General features: G+C 49.9%; 1 non-coding gene across 1 annotated transcript; it reads right to left on the reverse strand.

Moving 5' to 3' along the window:
• Nucleotides 1-7,435: 7,435 nt before the first annotated feature.
• Nucleotides 7,436-7,508, reverse strand: TRNAA-AGC (transfer RNA alanine (anticodon AGC)). The gene has a single exon. It is a non-coding gene; the product is annotated as a tRNA-Ala (tRNA).
• Nucleotides 7,509-17,799: the final 10,291 nt, after the last annotated feature.

Raw genomic sequence — 17,799 nt, forward strand, 5'->3', positions numbered from 1 at the left:
GCAGGCTTAATTCCATCACTAAGGATCAAATTTATCCGATCCCTAACATCGAGGAGCGCCTTGAGAAAGTTAGTAGCGCTCAGTTTATTTCCACCCTAGATCTTGTCAGGGGTTATTGGCAGGTTCCACTCACAGAAGAGGCTAGTAGGTATGCGGCGTTCATTTCACCAATGGGAACATTCCGTCCTAAAGTGTTGAGTTTTGGTTTGAAGAACGCGCCATACTGTTTTTCAAGCCTCATGGATAAAGTGTTGCGGGGACAGCAAGAATTCGCTTTACCGTATCTAGACGACGTAGCGATATTCTCCGCATCCTGGTCTGAGCATATGGCACACTTGCGGGCAGTGCTAACCCGCCTGCGCGAAGCGGGCTTGACAGTAAAGGCTCCTAAGTGCCAGTTAGCACAGGCCGAGGTTGTCTACCTCGGTCACGTGATTGGTCAGGGTCGTCGCCGCCCCTCTGAAATAAAAGTGGCCGCTGTGCGAGACTTTCCGCAACCGCGCACAAAGACCGATATTCGGTCGTTCTTAGGTGTCGCCGGCTACTATCAGAGGTACATCCCTAGGTACTCTGATATCGCGGCTCCCCTGACGGATGCTCTAAGAAAGACAGAGCCTCAAACAGTCGTCTGGGACGAGACAAAGGAAAGAGCTTTTAGCGCCCTAAAGAGTGCCCTAACAAACCAGCCTGTGCTACGATCGCCAGACTATACAAAAGGGTTCATTGTTCAGTGCGATGCTAGTGAGCGAGGCATGGGCGTTGTACTGTGCCAACGGGAAAATGGAGAAGTAGAACACCCCGTCCTGTATGCTAGTCGTAAGCTGACCAGTCGTGAGCAGGCGTATAGCGCCACCGAGAAAGAGTGTGCATGTCTCGTGTGGGCCGTTCAGAAATTGTCATGCTATCTAGCCGGCTCGAGGTTTATCATTGAGACGGATCACTGCCCTCTCCAATGGCTGCAGACCATCTCTCCCAAAAATGGCCGCCTCCTGCGCTGGAGCCTCGCTTTACAACAATATTCCTTTGAGGTGCGTTACAAAAAGGGGAGTCTCAACGGTAACGCCGATGGCTTAAGTCGAAGCCCCTAACGTAGGAATCAGCCTCAAAATTGTTGGTTACTGATGTTTTTCTTCCTGAGGCAGGATTTTTTTTAACATATTGCTTTTGTTTAGTGTTTCAAAGTGATGATATGCTTTCTAGTGCAATTTTTCAATTTGTGGACGCGTTCTGAGTGATGCTAGACTACTGTAAGGAACTAGGCAGTGGTATAAAAAGGGGAAAGAGCCTGGCAGGGCTTAGTGAGGGTTGTGCCGTGCTTGCTGACTGAGCGGTTGAGTTTCAGCGTAGTTCTAACGCTTGCCGGGAACGAGAACAAAAATGTGAACTCTCCCGAAGTCACTTTGCAGTGTCCCGTGCGAACCTGAACAAGAGAACGAGGCCTTCTCTGTGCGCTGCGCTCAAGAAACGTCGAGGGACGCCCGACTTCGGTTATGAGCATCATCGAGCGACATCCCTCCGGACAGCGGATGCAGTCCCCTGTCCATCGGGATCTCCTTTCCCCGGCGGGGCGGTCTGTTACGTTTCGCCTGCGACACGTGGTTTTGCCGGCGCGACTGCGGCGGGGCGGCAGACATTTTGGCCCGATCGTCGTCGCCGCAACGCTCATCGCCAGGTGTTTCCAGGCGCGACTGCGGCGATGCGACCGCAAAGGATCACCCTCTCCTTCCAGTCATTGTGCCCGAACCAGGCGATGCGAAAGCAGGGATCATCCTCTCATTACAGTCATTGTGCCCGACCGGCAGCGCTACGACAGTGTGCTACGACATTGCGCTACGACAGTGTGCTACGACATTGTGCTACGACATTGTGCTACGACATTGTGCTCCGGCAGCGCTACGACAGTGTGCGTCACCATTAGCCCATTGTACATTCACGTGCTCGTCTATTGAGGGGTTCCTTCTTGCCCTCAACTGCGAGAGTATAAAAACAGCTGCCCCCGGACGCCAAAAAGAGGGCTCCGATTTCTTCTGTTGAGTAACGTGCTCTCCCGTCTCTCTACTTCGGTCAACCTGACCGCCAACTCTTTGCGATGTTAAAATAAACAAGTTGTTTTGTTGTTACCAGTCGACTCATGCTTTGCCGGGACCTTCGGATGCTTCCAGTTGTACCCCAGGCCGCCAGGCCAACGCTACCCTTGGGGCTTGCGACCCAGGTACAACCACGGGCGTCAGCGCCGAGTTCCCAACAGGTCGTACCATCGGTGCGATCAAAACACAGGGAAGCTTACTAAAGCACATTCGCTATTATGGTACGTGTTATTCACCTTCAATGCAGGAGCACAATGCGGATTCTTGCCCCTCCTTTTGGCTGGACTGCACATGCTCTTTGAGAATTGATTCATTGTTCATAAGTGCACTGGTACTTTACTCTAAACTAATTAATTAAGGGGTTTTACGTGCCAAAACCACTTTCTGATTATGAGGCACGCGGTAGTGGGGGACTCCGGAAATTTCGACCACCTGGGGTTCTTTAACGTGCACCTAAATCTAGTTTTACTCTAAACTGGAGGGCTCAAGTTGGTATGAAAGCACAACTTTTATTAAGGGGACAAGATGTTGCCGAGATGGTTGCAGCACAGCTTTTTTTTTCTTCCAGGCACCTTTTATACTTGAAGCTTTCATTGCAGTGTTTCGAACCTCTTTGAACCAGCACATATTGTATATAAAAATTGGACACTGATTGGGAACATCACCTAAGTTCATGCCTATCTATAGTAAAAAGATGTAGCACGACCAGACAAAATAAAAGAAGGGGGTGGGCTGCAATAATACTAAGTGTTAAATGGTGCTTTAGCCTTTCCCTTGAGTTTTCTGTTTTCGTGCTTTTTATGGATCCTCTGCAGTAACCACGCGAGTGCCGAACTTCAGCTTGTTGGTTTCAAGTCCCATGGTTGTTACTAACAGAACAGTGTGATAAACGAACAAGGGCTTGGAGGCATCCGTTCACCTTGCTTACCTCATGGTGCTGCTTCATATGCACCGTGAGCATCCAGGCCAACTAGGAAGGGAGGTTTGTTGCAATCGCTTCTGAACTGCATTGCCACCAAACCAACAGTGCTCTCAATGACAGCTTTTGGACAGTAGAATGCTTGCACCCAGCAAAGTCGTAATAAGGAAGCATTCAGGATGTGCAAAGTGGGCTTTTGAAGCTGGCAGAATTACAGAAGGGGCTTTGCCCATCTGCCCTCTTTATGGATGCACAAAGATGATTTCCTCTTTAAGAGGGATTGTTTCAGAGGTCGTTACATGGCAACAGTGTTGGGTGTTTAGTAGCTTGTCTTTGCCCGCTGTTAATAATCTATTCCTTCTCCAGGGCCCCTGTGAAGTGCCTACTTTTTGGGCACAATGTGCTCTCCATGCATGCATGCATTTTTAGCTTGTAAAGACGTCTATTACCCCTTGCCTCAAGCTGGTCCTTGCTGATGTCACCCATGAAGGCATTGGGGAGTATGGCAATGTACACTTACAAAACACTGTTGATACCAGTGAAACCAAATTAATGGAGCTGCTGTTCTTTTTTTGTCCACTCCATCCTGGTTAGTTACAATGAGCAATGTCCAAACAGAAGGCATATGTAGTTGGTCGTGCATAGCCTGCGCACTAAGACTTGTTGGCATGTCATAACCTTAGCACAGTGTTTATATGTAAAAACCTTCTGATGTGTTGATGACTTCCTTCTCTTCATCATACTTTGCCTGATGGAGCCAGCAAGTGGGTCGACCAGATGTTCAACAGCCTTCCCACTAGTTTTCCCAAAGTCTCCTTCACCAGGGTGCTGCTCATAGATATCTGTTTTCTTGACCTTGCACTGCACTTAAACGGTGGCCACACCTGCTAAACCTATAGCATGCAATCAAAAAAGGGCTATACATCATGTTGCTCCAAACTCGTGACATGTGCTACAAGGCCTTGAGAAACACCCTCATTTATTTACGCCCTCATCATAGTGTACGAAGCTTCGCATGATAAGTGCGACAATTAACATCTGCTGGTTTTTCAGTGTTATTCCTGTCCAGCTTGCTGAAAGCTATCTTGAGTGTTTCAAAAGCAAACGACCTGCTGCTGGACAAGAAGTGCTTAAAACAAGGGTCGCTATAACCACATATGTCACACGAAATGAAGAAGGCCACTGAGTATACAGGCGGTTTACTTCATATCCAACAAGCTTGGTTCTCCCTTTGCTAGTGAGTAAACTCAACTTGCCCCGAATACATGGCCAGTGACAAACTATGTGCCAGATGCTGTGTCCCCTGCAAAGCTGAAGATGTGTATTAGATCCTGACACCTTGCAGCAGCTTCTACACTGGGCAAACAGGCTACTATAAAAAAGGCCTTTACTAGTATGCTAATAACATGAAAACAGGCAGAAATTTGGCTATTCATTGGACCCAACTCCAGGTGCAAGCCACTCTTCTACCAGATGTGTGTTGTTCACAGGAACTGGAGCTATACAAATGCAGATAAAAACAATAATGTTTGAAAGTAGTAGAGTTGAACTATATTCTGCAGAAGCAGTGCTACCTGCAGCGCTGGTACCTTATAGCCACAATTCATGGCTGCACCACCATGCAAAGGCACCATTCTTGAATTATTAACTTCTGTTATATTTATGGTGGCCATATATTACAATTACATATCATCCACATTGTGTGCAATATGGTTAAATGTCAATTATGATAGTCATTCCTAATCTGAAATGCAACAAAAGAGCAAATATAGGCAACAAGTTGCAATTCAAAGAGACAAAAGACAACCAGTGCACAGGATAAGTGACAGACTTTCTTTTATTGAAAAAGAAATCTCACATGTGCCATGCCACCAGCAGTGGGTAGCAATGTTTCAAGCTTGGGTGACCGAGGCAAAATTTAGCAAAATGCTACAATCACGTTGTAAAACGGCCTTGGACACAATAAGCCGACATCATATTGTAAAGAATGAAAGGGCAAGACTCCATCTAAGAACAGTCTATGGCACCACATACTTGACATGGTGTAAAACATGTTGACATGCCCTACCCATAAAGAGAAATCAACAAACACAGAAAACACGCCTTAAAATGCAATGTGCAGAGTCTGAAACCAAGAAAAACCAACCCGAAAAGGTGTCGCTGTCTTTTAACGATTAAAATTGTCAAACTGTCTCATCACTTCTTAATGAACCTGCAGAGCTGAAAAGGAGGGAAGGAAAGCCCAATAGCAGGGCTGCAGAAAATGTCACCGAATAAATATACTTTGCTTACCAATGATACCTGTGGTTTAGTTGTGGTCTGAGTATAAACTAATTGTGAATAACTTTCCTTGTTTAGAATGGTTTAGCAGATAGGGAAAAAATGACCATAAGAGCACCAGGTGTATGCATAATCTACGCACAAAAAGCCACTGCTTTCTTTTATTTTAGAGCGCAGCTCTTTGGCGTCCGTTCCTGGGTTTCGCGTCGTCGTCGTCGTCGGCGTCGTCGTCGGCCTCGTAACCAGCTCCGCCCCCCTTTCATCCCCCCAGCGCTAGCAGCGACCGACTGATACCGCTGGATGCCGCTGACGCCGCTAGAGAGTCAAGATAACGTGACTGCATAGAACACCGTCGCCGCCATGCAGAAAGAGGAGGAAAGGGTCCCCCCCCCCTTTTCTTGTGTGGCGGATAGCTGGGGTTGACTCACTATCGCCGTCAGCGGCATCAGTCAGTCGCTGTTATCTCTTCCCTCCTCCCTTTATCGTGTTGTCCGCTTGCTGCGCGCGCTTCTGCCCCCATCGTTTGCCGCTGGGTGTACACGCCGCCCCCCTCCGCTTCCGCTTACTGCTGGTTGCTCTCGACGGCGGCGATGAGCCTCCGCTTCGGCGGCGCGAACTGCAGGGTCTTCTCGGCGGCGGCGATGAGCTTCTGCTTCAGCCTCGCTTACTGCTGGTTGCTCTCGACGGCGGCGATGAGCCTCCGCTTCGGCGGCGCGAACGGCAGGGTCTTCTCGGCGGCGGCGCTTAGCCTCTGCTTCCCCCACGGCTGTGACAACCTCGCGAGGCACTTGTATAGATCTCGTCTTTGAGAATCAAGCATTGGTGTACCAAGTCGAACATATATCAGTCTATTTCTCCGACCACAAAGCTTCCTTCATGACTGTCAAGAACTGTTAGTGGAGTCTTTGTTAAAGGAATACGTGTGAAAAATTAAAAAGAATTATGTGATAGCGCATACATGTGTTGCTCGATTTCTTTGCCTCAATCTATCCAAAAGGTGAGACAGCTTATTTGCTTCGCTCAAATTTCGCATTAGGAAGTAACGTAATCGTCGGTAATTTTTTTTTCTCTCTACTACTATTCATGAGTATTTAAGTGCCTTAATAGCACTGCTAACATCCTACTGCAAAACACAAAATTGGGCAAGTTGTGGCATAAAGAAAATTGCAGTTTCACTCATAATGTGGAACAATGATGCAGTAGCTGGTGAAATATGCGCAGGAAGCTTACTTCATGCAGTGTTTGTTGAAGTGAACACTTGCCAATGCAAGTCGGTAATTTCCTTAAATAAGTAAAATAAGTAAAAGTTGTATTTATTTGTGGGAGTTGTGCCTCCCAGTGTTGAAGTGGAAAGACTCGGCTTTTCTTCCTCTTTCATATCCGGACTTGGCCACTGGTCTACACCAAAACAACCCTTTAGCTTCTTACTGCTGAATTCGTTTTGGTTTTCTCAAATCTATATTTGGCCTACCCATTGCTAGGTCTCGCGCTTAATCAAAGAATGAATCAATGAAATGAATCAATTCTCAAAGAGCATGTGCAGTCCAGCCAAAAGCAGGGGCAAGAATCCGCAAACGACAAAAGACGGAGACGTACAAAAGCACAGCTCGCAATAGGGGATCAGAAAATTTGGGCGTGGTAGTTCATAGTGTTTTTTTTTATTGTTTAACCTAGGTAGGATATTAGGCAGTATAGTAGCAAGAGCTTGGTGGCGCAACCCACCGCCCCGTTCCAAAGGGGACGCTCATAATATCCATCCATCCATCCATCCATGGTGGCGCCCATGAAAAAACGGTGTATAAGAGTGTTTACCCTGTGGAAAAGGTGTTAGTCCGCGTGGAACAGTTATGTGACTTCCGTCAGTGCACTTCCGAATACTCGCATCAAGTTCGTGCTCAATGTTGGGGAAGCGAGGTCTGCGCGACCCTCCGACTCGACGCTGTCGAGGGATCATGGCCTCGGAGTCACTAGTTTGCCAGCATACAACAAAAGATTCTCTCTTTTCTGTTCTCCTAGCGGTTAAACTTTGTTTCAGGAGTTATCTCTTCACTTTCGTGGTTTTGATTCTGCCTCCACCGTACGAGAAACCGAGAAGACAAATAAAAAATATCCCGAAAGACATTTGAAGCAGGAGAGAAAAAAAGGGCCTTGGAGGTGCTGGGTATCGATCCCAGTACCTCTCGCATGCTAAGCGAGCGCTCTACCATCTGAGCTACACCCCCGGATGGAGCAGCGCTAGCAGTACGCGTCGTATGATACACTGACTGCCTTCTTGCACGCCGCTGTCGGCTCTGACCCAGATTGAATCCAGTTACACGTTCACGCGAGGGTGGGGGGGGGGGGGCGACGTTAGGCAACCGGACACAGCGAGCGCCCACAAATCTTGTCGCTAAACGAGTTCCACCTCGCATGCAACGCACGTCTGTCTTCGATGACGGCTAACGGGCGCTGGCGGCAAGCACATGGAACGTTACGTCTTTTCAGCTTAACTCCCGATGGAGTGAGGCGGCAGGGCTTCATCGGCCACACTCCCGAACCTGTCGCGGCTACTTGCGCTGGCGCTAAAAGATACGGAAATGAATTTCTCGTGGTCTGCTGGTTTCTTAATTGGTTTATTCAAATAACTACACTTCCTTTCTCCATCCACTTTCGCGCATTCCAAGTGCTAGGAAAAGTACTTCATGCACGATTAGCTTCCAGCGATTGGAATAATTTATATATGTACAAGAATTTGCAACTTGACAAAATTTCAGCTACGACAATTCTTTTTGTGCAAATGACTGGCTTTTGCTTTCTTGTTTTTCTTCTCCTTGTATATTTTATTGCTAAAGAAAGGCTTTCGTTTGGTTGTTCCTTTTCTTAGGCGCCAGTTCTTACCTCTTAGGCACCCGTTCTTGCGGCGAGCGTCGGCGTCATACCTCGTAACCACGGTGTAAGAATATACCATCCCGTAACCGAGCAAGCAAACGAGCACAGCGAAAGATGAGAGCGAACGCGGAGCGAATCGGGGGCCGATGAAAGACGGCAAGAGCGAAGATAGCGCGAGGAGGAAAGCGGAGGCGGAGCGTGCAGCGGAGTCATGAGGCGGAAAGCGGAGGCGGAGGGTATAGCAAAGGCGTGAGAAGAAAAGCGTAATGCTGCGCAAGGCGGGCTCTGCGGCGTTGATGGCTAAGAGATGGCGCCAGAGTAGCGCACGCCATTAGTTTACCTACGAGGCCACTAATACCATATATGGAAACAAAGTGCTGCATTAGCGCAGGTCTGTCTGCGCTGTGAAGCGGCTGCTGTGAATCGCGCCCACGCGTCAGCCACGTGCTGCCTCTCGCGATCTCCCGATTAACCGGGAAGTCGCGCCACACTTCGCTCCGTTTGGAACGTGCCGCAGGAGGCAGTTTGTCCGCGCCAGCCAATACATCGTGAAATGAAAACGTGTGCACGTATAGAGCTGCGCTCAAATTTCGCTTTATGGAGATTTTTAGAGCGCAGCTCTTTGGCGTCCGTTCCTGGGTTTCGCGTCGTCGTCGGCGTTGTCGTCGGCCTCGTAACCAGCTCCGCCCCCCATTCATCCCCCCAGCGCTAGCAGCGACCGACTGATACCGCTGGATGCCGCTGACGCCGCTAGAGAGTCAAGATAACGTGACTGCATAGAACACCGTCGCCGCCATGCAGAAAGAGGAGGAAAGGGTCCCCCCCCTGTTCTTGTGTGGCGGATAGGGTGCTCTTCAGTTGCCGACGCGCCGGTTATTTCACGTAGGCCCCGGCACGTCGACGAATACGTGACCACCTTCCCACGGCTAGACCTGGTTCTTAGCGCTGCGGAAGCGAGGGTATCATATTGTTTGTGTCGGCATCGGCGGCGTTGTCCCTGAAACCAACTCCGCAGCTGGGGTTGACTCACTATCGGCGTCAGCGGCATCAGTCAGTCGCTTCTATCTCTTCCCTCCTCCCTTTATCGTGTTGTCCGCTTGCTGCGCGCGCTTCTGCCCCCATCGTTTGCCGCTGGGTGTACACGCCGCCCCCCTGCCCCCTCTTCCTGCGAGTCTCCGGTTGTCAAAGCGCCGGCTCGAACTTAATTCCTTTCTTCGCTCCTCCTCCAATGCAACCCCTGTGCGGTGGCAATCAGAGAGCCAGATCGGTGGCGGCGGATCTGTATATGTGCACCGCCCGAGCCGAAATTGCCGCTGCCGTTCGCCCTGTGCGGTGGCAATCAGAGAGCCAGATCGGTGGCGGCGGATCTGTATATGTGCACCGCCCGAGCCGAAATTGCCGCTGCCGTTCGCCACTGCGAAATTATCTGCCAGTTCTTTCTGAGCCATGAGCGAGACGACCGATGGAAGTCCTCCGTCTGCTGCTGCTGCTGCTGCTGCTGCTGCTAAACGAGCTGCCAGAGCAGAGGCCCAGCGCCGTCGCCGTCAGAATCCAGAGGTGCGTGCCGCCGAAGCAGAAGCTTACCTAGTGGAGTCTGTTAAAGGAATACGTGTGAAAAATAAAAAAAAAATTCTGTGATAGCGCATACATGTGTTGCTCGATTTCTATGCCTCAATCTATCGAAAAGGTGAAACAGCTTATTTGCTGCGCTCAAATTTCGCATTAGGAAGTAACGTAATCGTCGGTAATTTTTTTTTTTGTAGACGAGGCTTTGCGGGGCGTTGTCTGAACTCCATAGGGACTGTAGCGAACTTCATCTGTTCCTGTGCATAAATGCATAAACACACACACACACACACACACACGTGTATATATATATATATATATATATATATATATATATATATATATATATATATATATATATATATATATATATATATATATATATATATATACATATATATAATGCTCGAACAGTGCACCTTAGCTGAGAGGCACGACCTTACGAAGACGTCCGAACCCCTGACAGAATTCTCGTCGCCGTAGCACCACGCTGCACTACATAACCAGCTGCGTGGTGATGCCTACATACAGAGAACATTGCATTTTGAGCAAGCTCTAGTGTTCGCTTTCTCTCATTCCTCAGGTGCCTTGTGGTTGAGCCCATAGTAATGGACAAAAGCTCCCGTCCCACTCAAACCACTAGTGGGAGTACAATAGTAGGATGCACGCCCTTTAGGATCTCCCAAGCAACGTGGTGCCCTTGGCGCACGATGGATTTCAGCTGGCTTTCGGCTGCGTCGTAACTGGAGTTGCTCCATGCGCGCGTTTAAAAATGCAGGATATAGGTGGCATTACACGATATAGTGTTGTACACTTTGCAGAGCCGAAACTCGCGAAGAACCTTTTTTTTTCTTTGCCACTTTAGCTGAGCAGGGCTTAGCGTGTGGCTTGCGCTAAGTGCTTCGTCGCGCGCACATCCATCTTCGCCAGTGTAGGGTTGCACGCCTGCGCGCCTTTAAGGCAGCCAAAAATTAGCTTTCACGGCGAAAGGATCTTGATGGAAGAGTGTTCACTACACGATTTTCTTTTTCTCCGTGCGTCCGTGCGTGCGTGCATAACCAGTATCACCATACGACACCGCACTTCGGATCGGTGCAGTGTTCGGCCTGCGGAAGTTAACAAGATGGGAAGATATTGCTACACTACAACTGAAGGCGAAAGGAAAGAGTCATCGCTGGGCAAAGACGACGAAGAGGACGGTGTCGTTCTGAATGCGAGCAGTCCACCATTTTATTGACAGCCGTGCATCTCAGTGTAAACAGCAAGCTGCACACACTGTTTTCTTTAGGTAATATTCTTTGTGGAGGTACGCGTTTTTCCCTGTATACCACCGCGGAGCTCCGCAGTGGCCGCTCCATCTCTACTGCGACCACGTCTCTCGGTGAAGGAACATCGTCTTAGGCGTCGACCACACATCCCGTGGCTCCCGCCTGTATATTTCTGCCTCGTGCCGGTGATCCCTTCGTATTCTCCGGCCAAGCTGATGTTGTTGACTTTGACGACTGGATCAATCTAGCTCTACGAACGTGTCAACACAAATTACAGGCGGGACCCGACTCTCATGCTCGCCAATGTTCTCGTCTATCTCGGTGGCACACCACGAGTATGGTTCGAGACACACGAAGCCAATATTGTCAGTTGGGACACGTTTAAGCAGGATATCCGCGACCTCTTCAGAGACAGACCACTGGTCGCAAGCTTGCTGCTAAAGAAGAACTGGCGACTCGAGCTCAGGCGTCTACAGGGCCGTACGTGGCTTACATTCAGGACGTCTTGACTCTTTGCCGCAAGGTTGACGACCACATGTCTCAGTCGGACAAAGTTGTGCGCGTGTTGAAAGGCATTGCAGAAGATGCCTTCAACTTTCTTGTTTACGCAAACGTCTACACTGTCGATTTCATCATTAAAGAACGTCGGCGGTATCAACAAGCTAAAAGCCGCCGAATAACACAACAGTTCACCCGGCTTCCAAACACGGCTGCAACGTCGTCATGTGATGCTCCCTGCCAGCCACCCACCTATGACAACGTCACGCGCATTGTCCATCGCTAGCTTGAAGCTGCCTGTCAGTCCCCACATTCAACCGCCCATTTTTCCTTCGCGCACCTACGACCCATCGATGCCAGCGGTTTCCCCGATTCAAGCGGTAGTTACACAAGAGTTTGCGAATATCGGCCTCCCATTCGTGTGCCCATTAACTCGTCCGGATGCTCGGCCATACGCCACGGCTGCCGCTCGTCGTACCAAGACCCCTTCTTCGGCCTTTCGGAATCCTTCAGAATGGAGAACGCCCAACGATCAACCCCTCCGTTTTTACTGGCGCCGGGAGGGACACATTTCTCGCTATTGCCGTCGCCGTTTAGGCTTCTTATCCCAGCCCTCCTTCCCTGCCTATCTGCGCCGTACCGCTTTTCAACGTTCATCTGCTCCTGTTTATCACTCTTCTGCCTCCCGTGAGCATCTTACCACTGAAGCTCCTATCCCTGTCAGCCGCTACTCCAGGTCTCCATCACCTCAGCGCCGTGAGTCCCGCTCTCCTCATGCCTCGCCGCTCTTCCTCCCCGACATTTTCTCGACGCTCGCAGCCGGAAAACTAGACAGTGAAGCTTATGGAGGTGAAGCCACAGTGTCATCGACGTCCACAAACTCTCTGACGGTGTTACTGATCACTGCTCTCGTCGACACTGGAGCACATTTATGCGTCATGAGGGCCACTTTACGCCGCTGCCTAAAGAAGAGCCTAACGCCCTCTAAGACGCCGAAAGTACGTGTTGCCGATGATGGCACTGTTGACGCAATGCCCGCGTCGGCATCACCGGTCGTCACACGGTCATCCTTTTCGCCGTCCGTGGTCGCTGCCCCTGTAACTTGAGTAGAGTGTTCCTCGACTTTCTTTCGGCACACTCTGCCCTCGTTGAATGTTCAGCTAATACATACCGCCTTGACCTCCCCCTTCTATCGGATGCTCATGAAACGCCCATCAGTCTTCTAAGCCCCTCTTTTGTTCGTCTACCACCTCAAGTCGTCACGTATGTTTGTATGTCATCGAACCCACCCGTCCCTGATGGCGACTACCGTATATTGTTACGTAGGAAGACGCAGACGAAAAGCTATATACAAGTATATTTACAAGGAAATACGCCGCACTTGGCCCAGAGGCAACAGCCCGCGCTAGCCTCTAATCGTCGTCGTCGTCGTCTTCACCCTGTTCGCCTCTTTGTCATCGCAAATACTGTTCCGTAGCAATATTATCACCCCCGATACCTGACGTGCGGCTGAAGCGCTATGTTAGAGTCCAACATACCGTCGTCAAAATTTCGGACAACCCCGTGTTCCTTCCACTACAGTATTTGGGCTTACCTCACAAGTGCTTCCCCAACAGATTTCGCTTGGCCAGCTCAGCGCTATCAAAGATCACGCCGTAGAAGTTATTGGTGTAGCCACTTCTTGTGATCATACCGAAGGTCCATGGTCAGGCGCTTCCTACAGCGGCATTTTTCGGAATATGATTGGATCATACCTTTTGCCTAAGCAGGCTGACACCCTCAGCCACGTTTGGTTTATTTTGCAGTGGTGACTCTATGTACATTCACTTTCGGCCTTACTCTGTGTCCGCGTCACAGCGCGAAGTCATTCATAAGGAAGTGAAGAAGATGATAGCTTAAGACATCATCGAGCCATCTAGTCTATGGGTAGCCACCGTCGTATTAGTCAAAAAGAAAGACGGTACATGACGGTTCTGCATCCATTATCACCAGCTCAACGAGATCACTAAGACAGACTTGTACCCTCTTCCTCGTGTTGATGACGCCCTTGACTGACTCCACGGTGCCACTTATTTCTCGTCCCTGGACCTTCGATCTTGCTAGTGGAAAATCGCTGTAGACAATACGGATCGCGAGAAGACCGCCTTCGTCACCCCTGACGACCTTTATGAATTCATGGTCATGCCTTTTAGGCCTGTGCAATGCGCCAGCAACATTGGAATGATGGTGGACACGTTGCTTCAAGGTTTCAAATGGTGCACTTGTTTTTGTTCCCAGGACGACGTGACAGCATTTACCACCGCTTTCGCGACCTATCTTGAGCGTCTATAGAAAACTCTGCCTATTTTCCGGCGAGCTCGCCGGAAACCACGACTAAATTCCTCAAAGTGCCGCTTCGCTTTTCGACAAATTTTAATGCTTGGTCATCTTGTTAACGCTTCGGATGTCTGACGATACCCGGAGAGAATGCGGGTTGTCACGAACTTCCCCGTTCACCGCTCTACCCAGGATGTCCGCAGTTTTGTCGGGCTGTGCTGCTATTTTCGTCGTTTCGTGAAAGACTTTGCGACCCTCGCACACCCTCGTACAGACATTCTCAAACAAAACGTTTCGTTTTGTTGGGATCCTCTACAAGGTGACGTACTTACTCGGCTAATCGCCGTTATAGCTACTTCATCAATGCTCGCTTATTTCGAACCCGCTGCTCCTACAGAAGTGCGCACGGAGGCCAGCTGCCATGGCGTCGGCGCAGTCTTGGCCCAACAACAGTGAGGCATGGACCGCGTTATTGCGTACGCTAGTCGTTTGCTGTCAAAAGTGGAACGCAACTACTCCATTGCAGAGCGGAAGTACCTTGCTCTCTTCTGGGCGATCTCAAAGTCGCCATCCCTATTTGTATGGCCGGCCTGTCACTGACCTCCACGCCCTCTGTTGGCTTTCTTCACTGAAAGATCTCGCAGGAAGCCTTGGTCGTTGGGCGTTGCGCCTACAGGAATACTCTTACTCAGTTGCATAGAAGTCTGGCTGTCTGCACCAAGACGGCGACTGCTTGTCTCGCTGTCCTGTAGGCCAACTTGACACCTCAGACATCGGTCCTAGCCCTTGTGTCCTCTCCACGTCTCAGTTCCTCCCCACTGGAGCCGAGCGACGATGGGATGATTCCTTGCGATCGCTAATCGACCGCCTATAGAGTTCGCGCCTAACGACGCCTCCCTACGCATGTTTGTCCTTTTGGACGGCAAATTATATCGCCGTAATGTTCAGCCCGATGGTCCTGATTTGCTTCTCGTCGTACCTAAACATCTGCGTTCAACCGTTATGCATCAGCTTCACGACGAACCAATTGCTGGGCACCTGGGAATATCCTGCACATACGACCGTGTTCGGTGCCGCTTCTTCTGGCGTGGTTTCACCCACTTCCGTTCGATGTTACGCCGCCGCTTGCGAGAAATGCCAACGCCGGAAACGACTGACCGTGCTCCCTGCTAGACCCTTTCAGCCGACCGCCATGTACCGACCGAACCATTCTTTCGCGTTGGTTTGGACCTTCTCGGTCCTTTTCCTGAATCAGCGCCCGCAACAAGTGGGTCGCCGTGGCCAATGATTATGCCACCAGATACGCGTAGATACGCGATCACTCGAGCGCCCCCCACCAGGGGGGGGGGGGTATTCTGTAAGTGCCCACCTAGTGGACTGTCCATTTCGGCCGCTGCTGATTGGATGCAGCTGTACTAACGAGGAGGAGACGACCAGCCCTAGCCAATCAGGAAAGGCCGAAATGGACAGTCCACTAGGTGGACTGTTACAGAATGCCTCCCCAGTTCTGCTATTGACGTTGCCGGTTTTCTCCTGCACAACGTCATTTTACATCACGGGGCCCCACGCCAGTTGTTCACGGACCACGGCCGCACATTTTCGCCCAAAGTCATCTACGACATCTTGCGCTGCTGCTCAACGCAGCACAAGCTGACCGCTTCCTATCATCCTCAAACAAACGGTCTCACAGAGTGCTTAAATCGCACCCTCAGAGACGTGGTCCCCATGTATTTTCCATCAGAACACCGTGAATTGGATCTTGCGCGATGACCTTACGTAACGTTTGCCTACAGTTCATCACGCCACGACAACGCCGGATATTCGCCCTTCTGCTTGCTTTTTGACCATCAACCTAGGTCACCACTGAGTGCCTCCCTGTTGTCACATCGCCCAGCGAGTACACACGCGATGCCATCGCTCGTGCAGACCACGTCAGGCAGATCGCCCCCTCTCGGCCTCACGAGTCAACGAGAAGCACCTGTATGACAGCCGGAATCAAAACATCCGCTTCTCATCCGCTTCTTTGGTTCGCTTGTTGTGCCCGTTCCGTCGTGCAGGTTTTCCCGAGAAGCTGCTATCCCAGTACGTTGATCCTCACCGTGTCGTGCGTCAGGCGACGGACGTCAACTACGAGATCGTTCCTGTCTCTCCTACTACGCCAGCAGCGATCACGTCCAGTGACATAGTTCATGTAAGCAGACTCAAAGCATATACCACCCTGCCTCTGATCGACATGTCTAGCCGCACCGAGACGGCGCTTCCAGTGCCGGGTGTAATCCTACGGTACTACTGAAGGCGAAAGGAAAGAAACATCTCCGAGCAGAGACGACGAATAGGACAGTGTCGTTCTGGATGCGAGCTGTCCACTATTTTATTGAGAGCTTGGCATCTCAGTGTAAATACGCCCTGTATCAAGTGTTTTCTTTACGTAACAATATATTGAATTACACGGTATGACCGCGAACCAAATTATGCGCCAGTACTTCTCGCACTTTAATTCCTGCTAATTGCTACTAAAAGCATACTCTTGAAACCACCCAAGGAACGCAGAACACATGTAACACACTATTTAATATTATATTATAGTACACTGGAGGACTGCGCTATGAGTTTCACAGGCGATCGCACAGGAATATGCTTGTTTTGAGCGAAATTGCAGATAATTGCACTGTATAATGTTGAGATTTTGGCAAATTCTACGTTCTAGGACTTCTCTAGACGTAAATATGTATACCTAATCTTCTGAAAAACAAATCACAAGTTCGCAAGGCACGTCGACGATTGTCACTTTCCTGTTGTCCTGCGGGCGCTCCCGCGCATGTTGAAATACGTTTGTGTGCAACGTTGCTTCTCCGAGGAAAACGGCGCACCGAAGCTCAATTTAAATAAGAGCGTTCAATTGCCGCATCACGACATGGAGGAAGGAAAAAGGAGAGAGCATTACGTCACGCAGCCAACCTTGGCAAGCGAACGCTCCGTGAAGCCCATACATTTGCTCAGTGGTGGCCCAACACGTGACCTCTTGCATCGAGATCACGGAGCATGAATCGAGATTTGCCGAGACGTTTGGTTTCCAGTAGCTATGCCAGTAGTTTTTATTCGGTGCGCGTTGGGGGTTCGGCTGCCCTGCCGTGGCTCTGCCTGCGGAGCGGGAACACTAAAACCAACTACGCACTTCGGCGTGCGATCACGTGTCGGGCCACCATGTTTGTATTCAATCGCGTTGCGCAATGCTCCCTCCTAACGTTTTCCTTCCACCATGCATCATGACCTGTCAAAAAGTCAAGGGAGCACGCACCAGATGCACACATATATGTACACTCGTCATGGGTATGCGACGTACTTTTTTAAATAATTATTTCGCAAGAAATTTACTCGTAAAATATGCTTGTCTACGACGCAATGGAGAACCAGCGCTGGGGTTTCGAGCTGGTACACAACGCCCCCTTGCGGACATCGCGCGAAATTTTTAGTCACACAAACAGAAAAATATTGCCAGCTGCGGTACGCCACGTGCGAAACCAATGACGAAGAAGTTCGAGAGCCGTCTTTATTCCTGCGTGGTTAAGAGCCACAACTAGAAAAGCCATAATATAGTCCTATATATCTATTATTTTTCGCGAAAACTACGAGCATGAGCGACGGCGACGTTGGATTCAGGCAGGAGCGATCACGCGCAGTTTCTGCTATTTCTACAGCTTCTCCGGCAAGCTTATCTACAGCTTATCCACACACACAGGCTATATATGTGTGTGTGTTTCTGCATGCGCGCGTGCGCGTGCGCCTATATTCGCCCGTGTTTTCCGTGCGTCCGAAAGAGTTCGTAAAGATGAAATACCAACGTGCCCAGACTGCCACATTGCTTAAAGGGCCCCTCACCAGGTCTGGCTATATTGAGTTGACAAACACAGAGCGTACATTGCACGATAACGATCGTCTCTGCAAAGTATTACATCGCTGCGCGCCGCGGAAAGATCTCAAATTTCAAACTGAATGC

This window comes from Dermacentor variabilis, chromosome 4 (assembly GCF_050947875.1).
Source record: "Dermacentor variabilis isolate Ectoservices chromosome 4, ASM5094787v1, whole genome shotgun sequence".
NCBI classification, from domain to species: Eukaryota; Metazoa; Arthropoda; class Arachnida; order Ixodida; family Ixodidae; genus Dermacentor; species Dermacentor variabilis.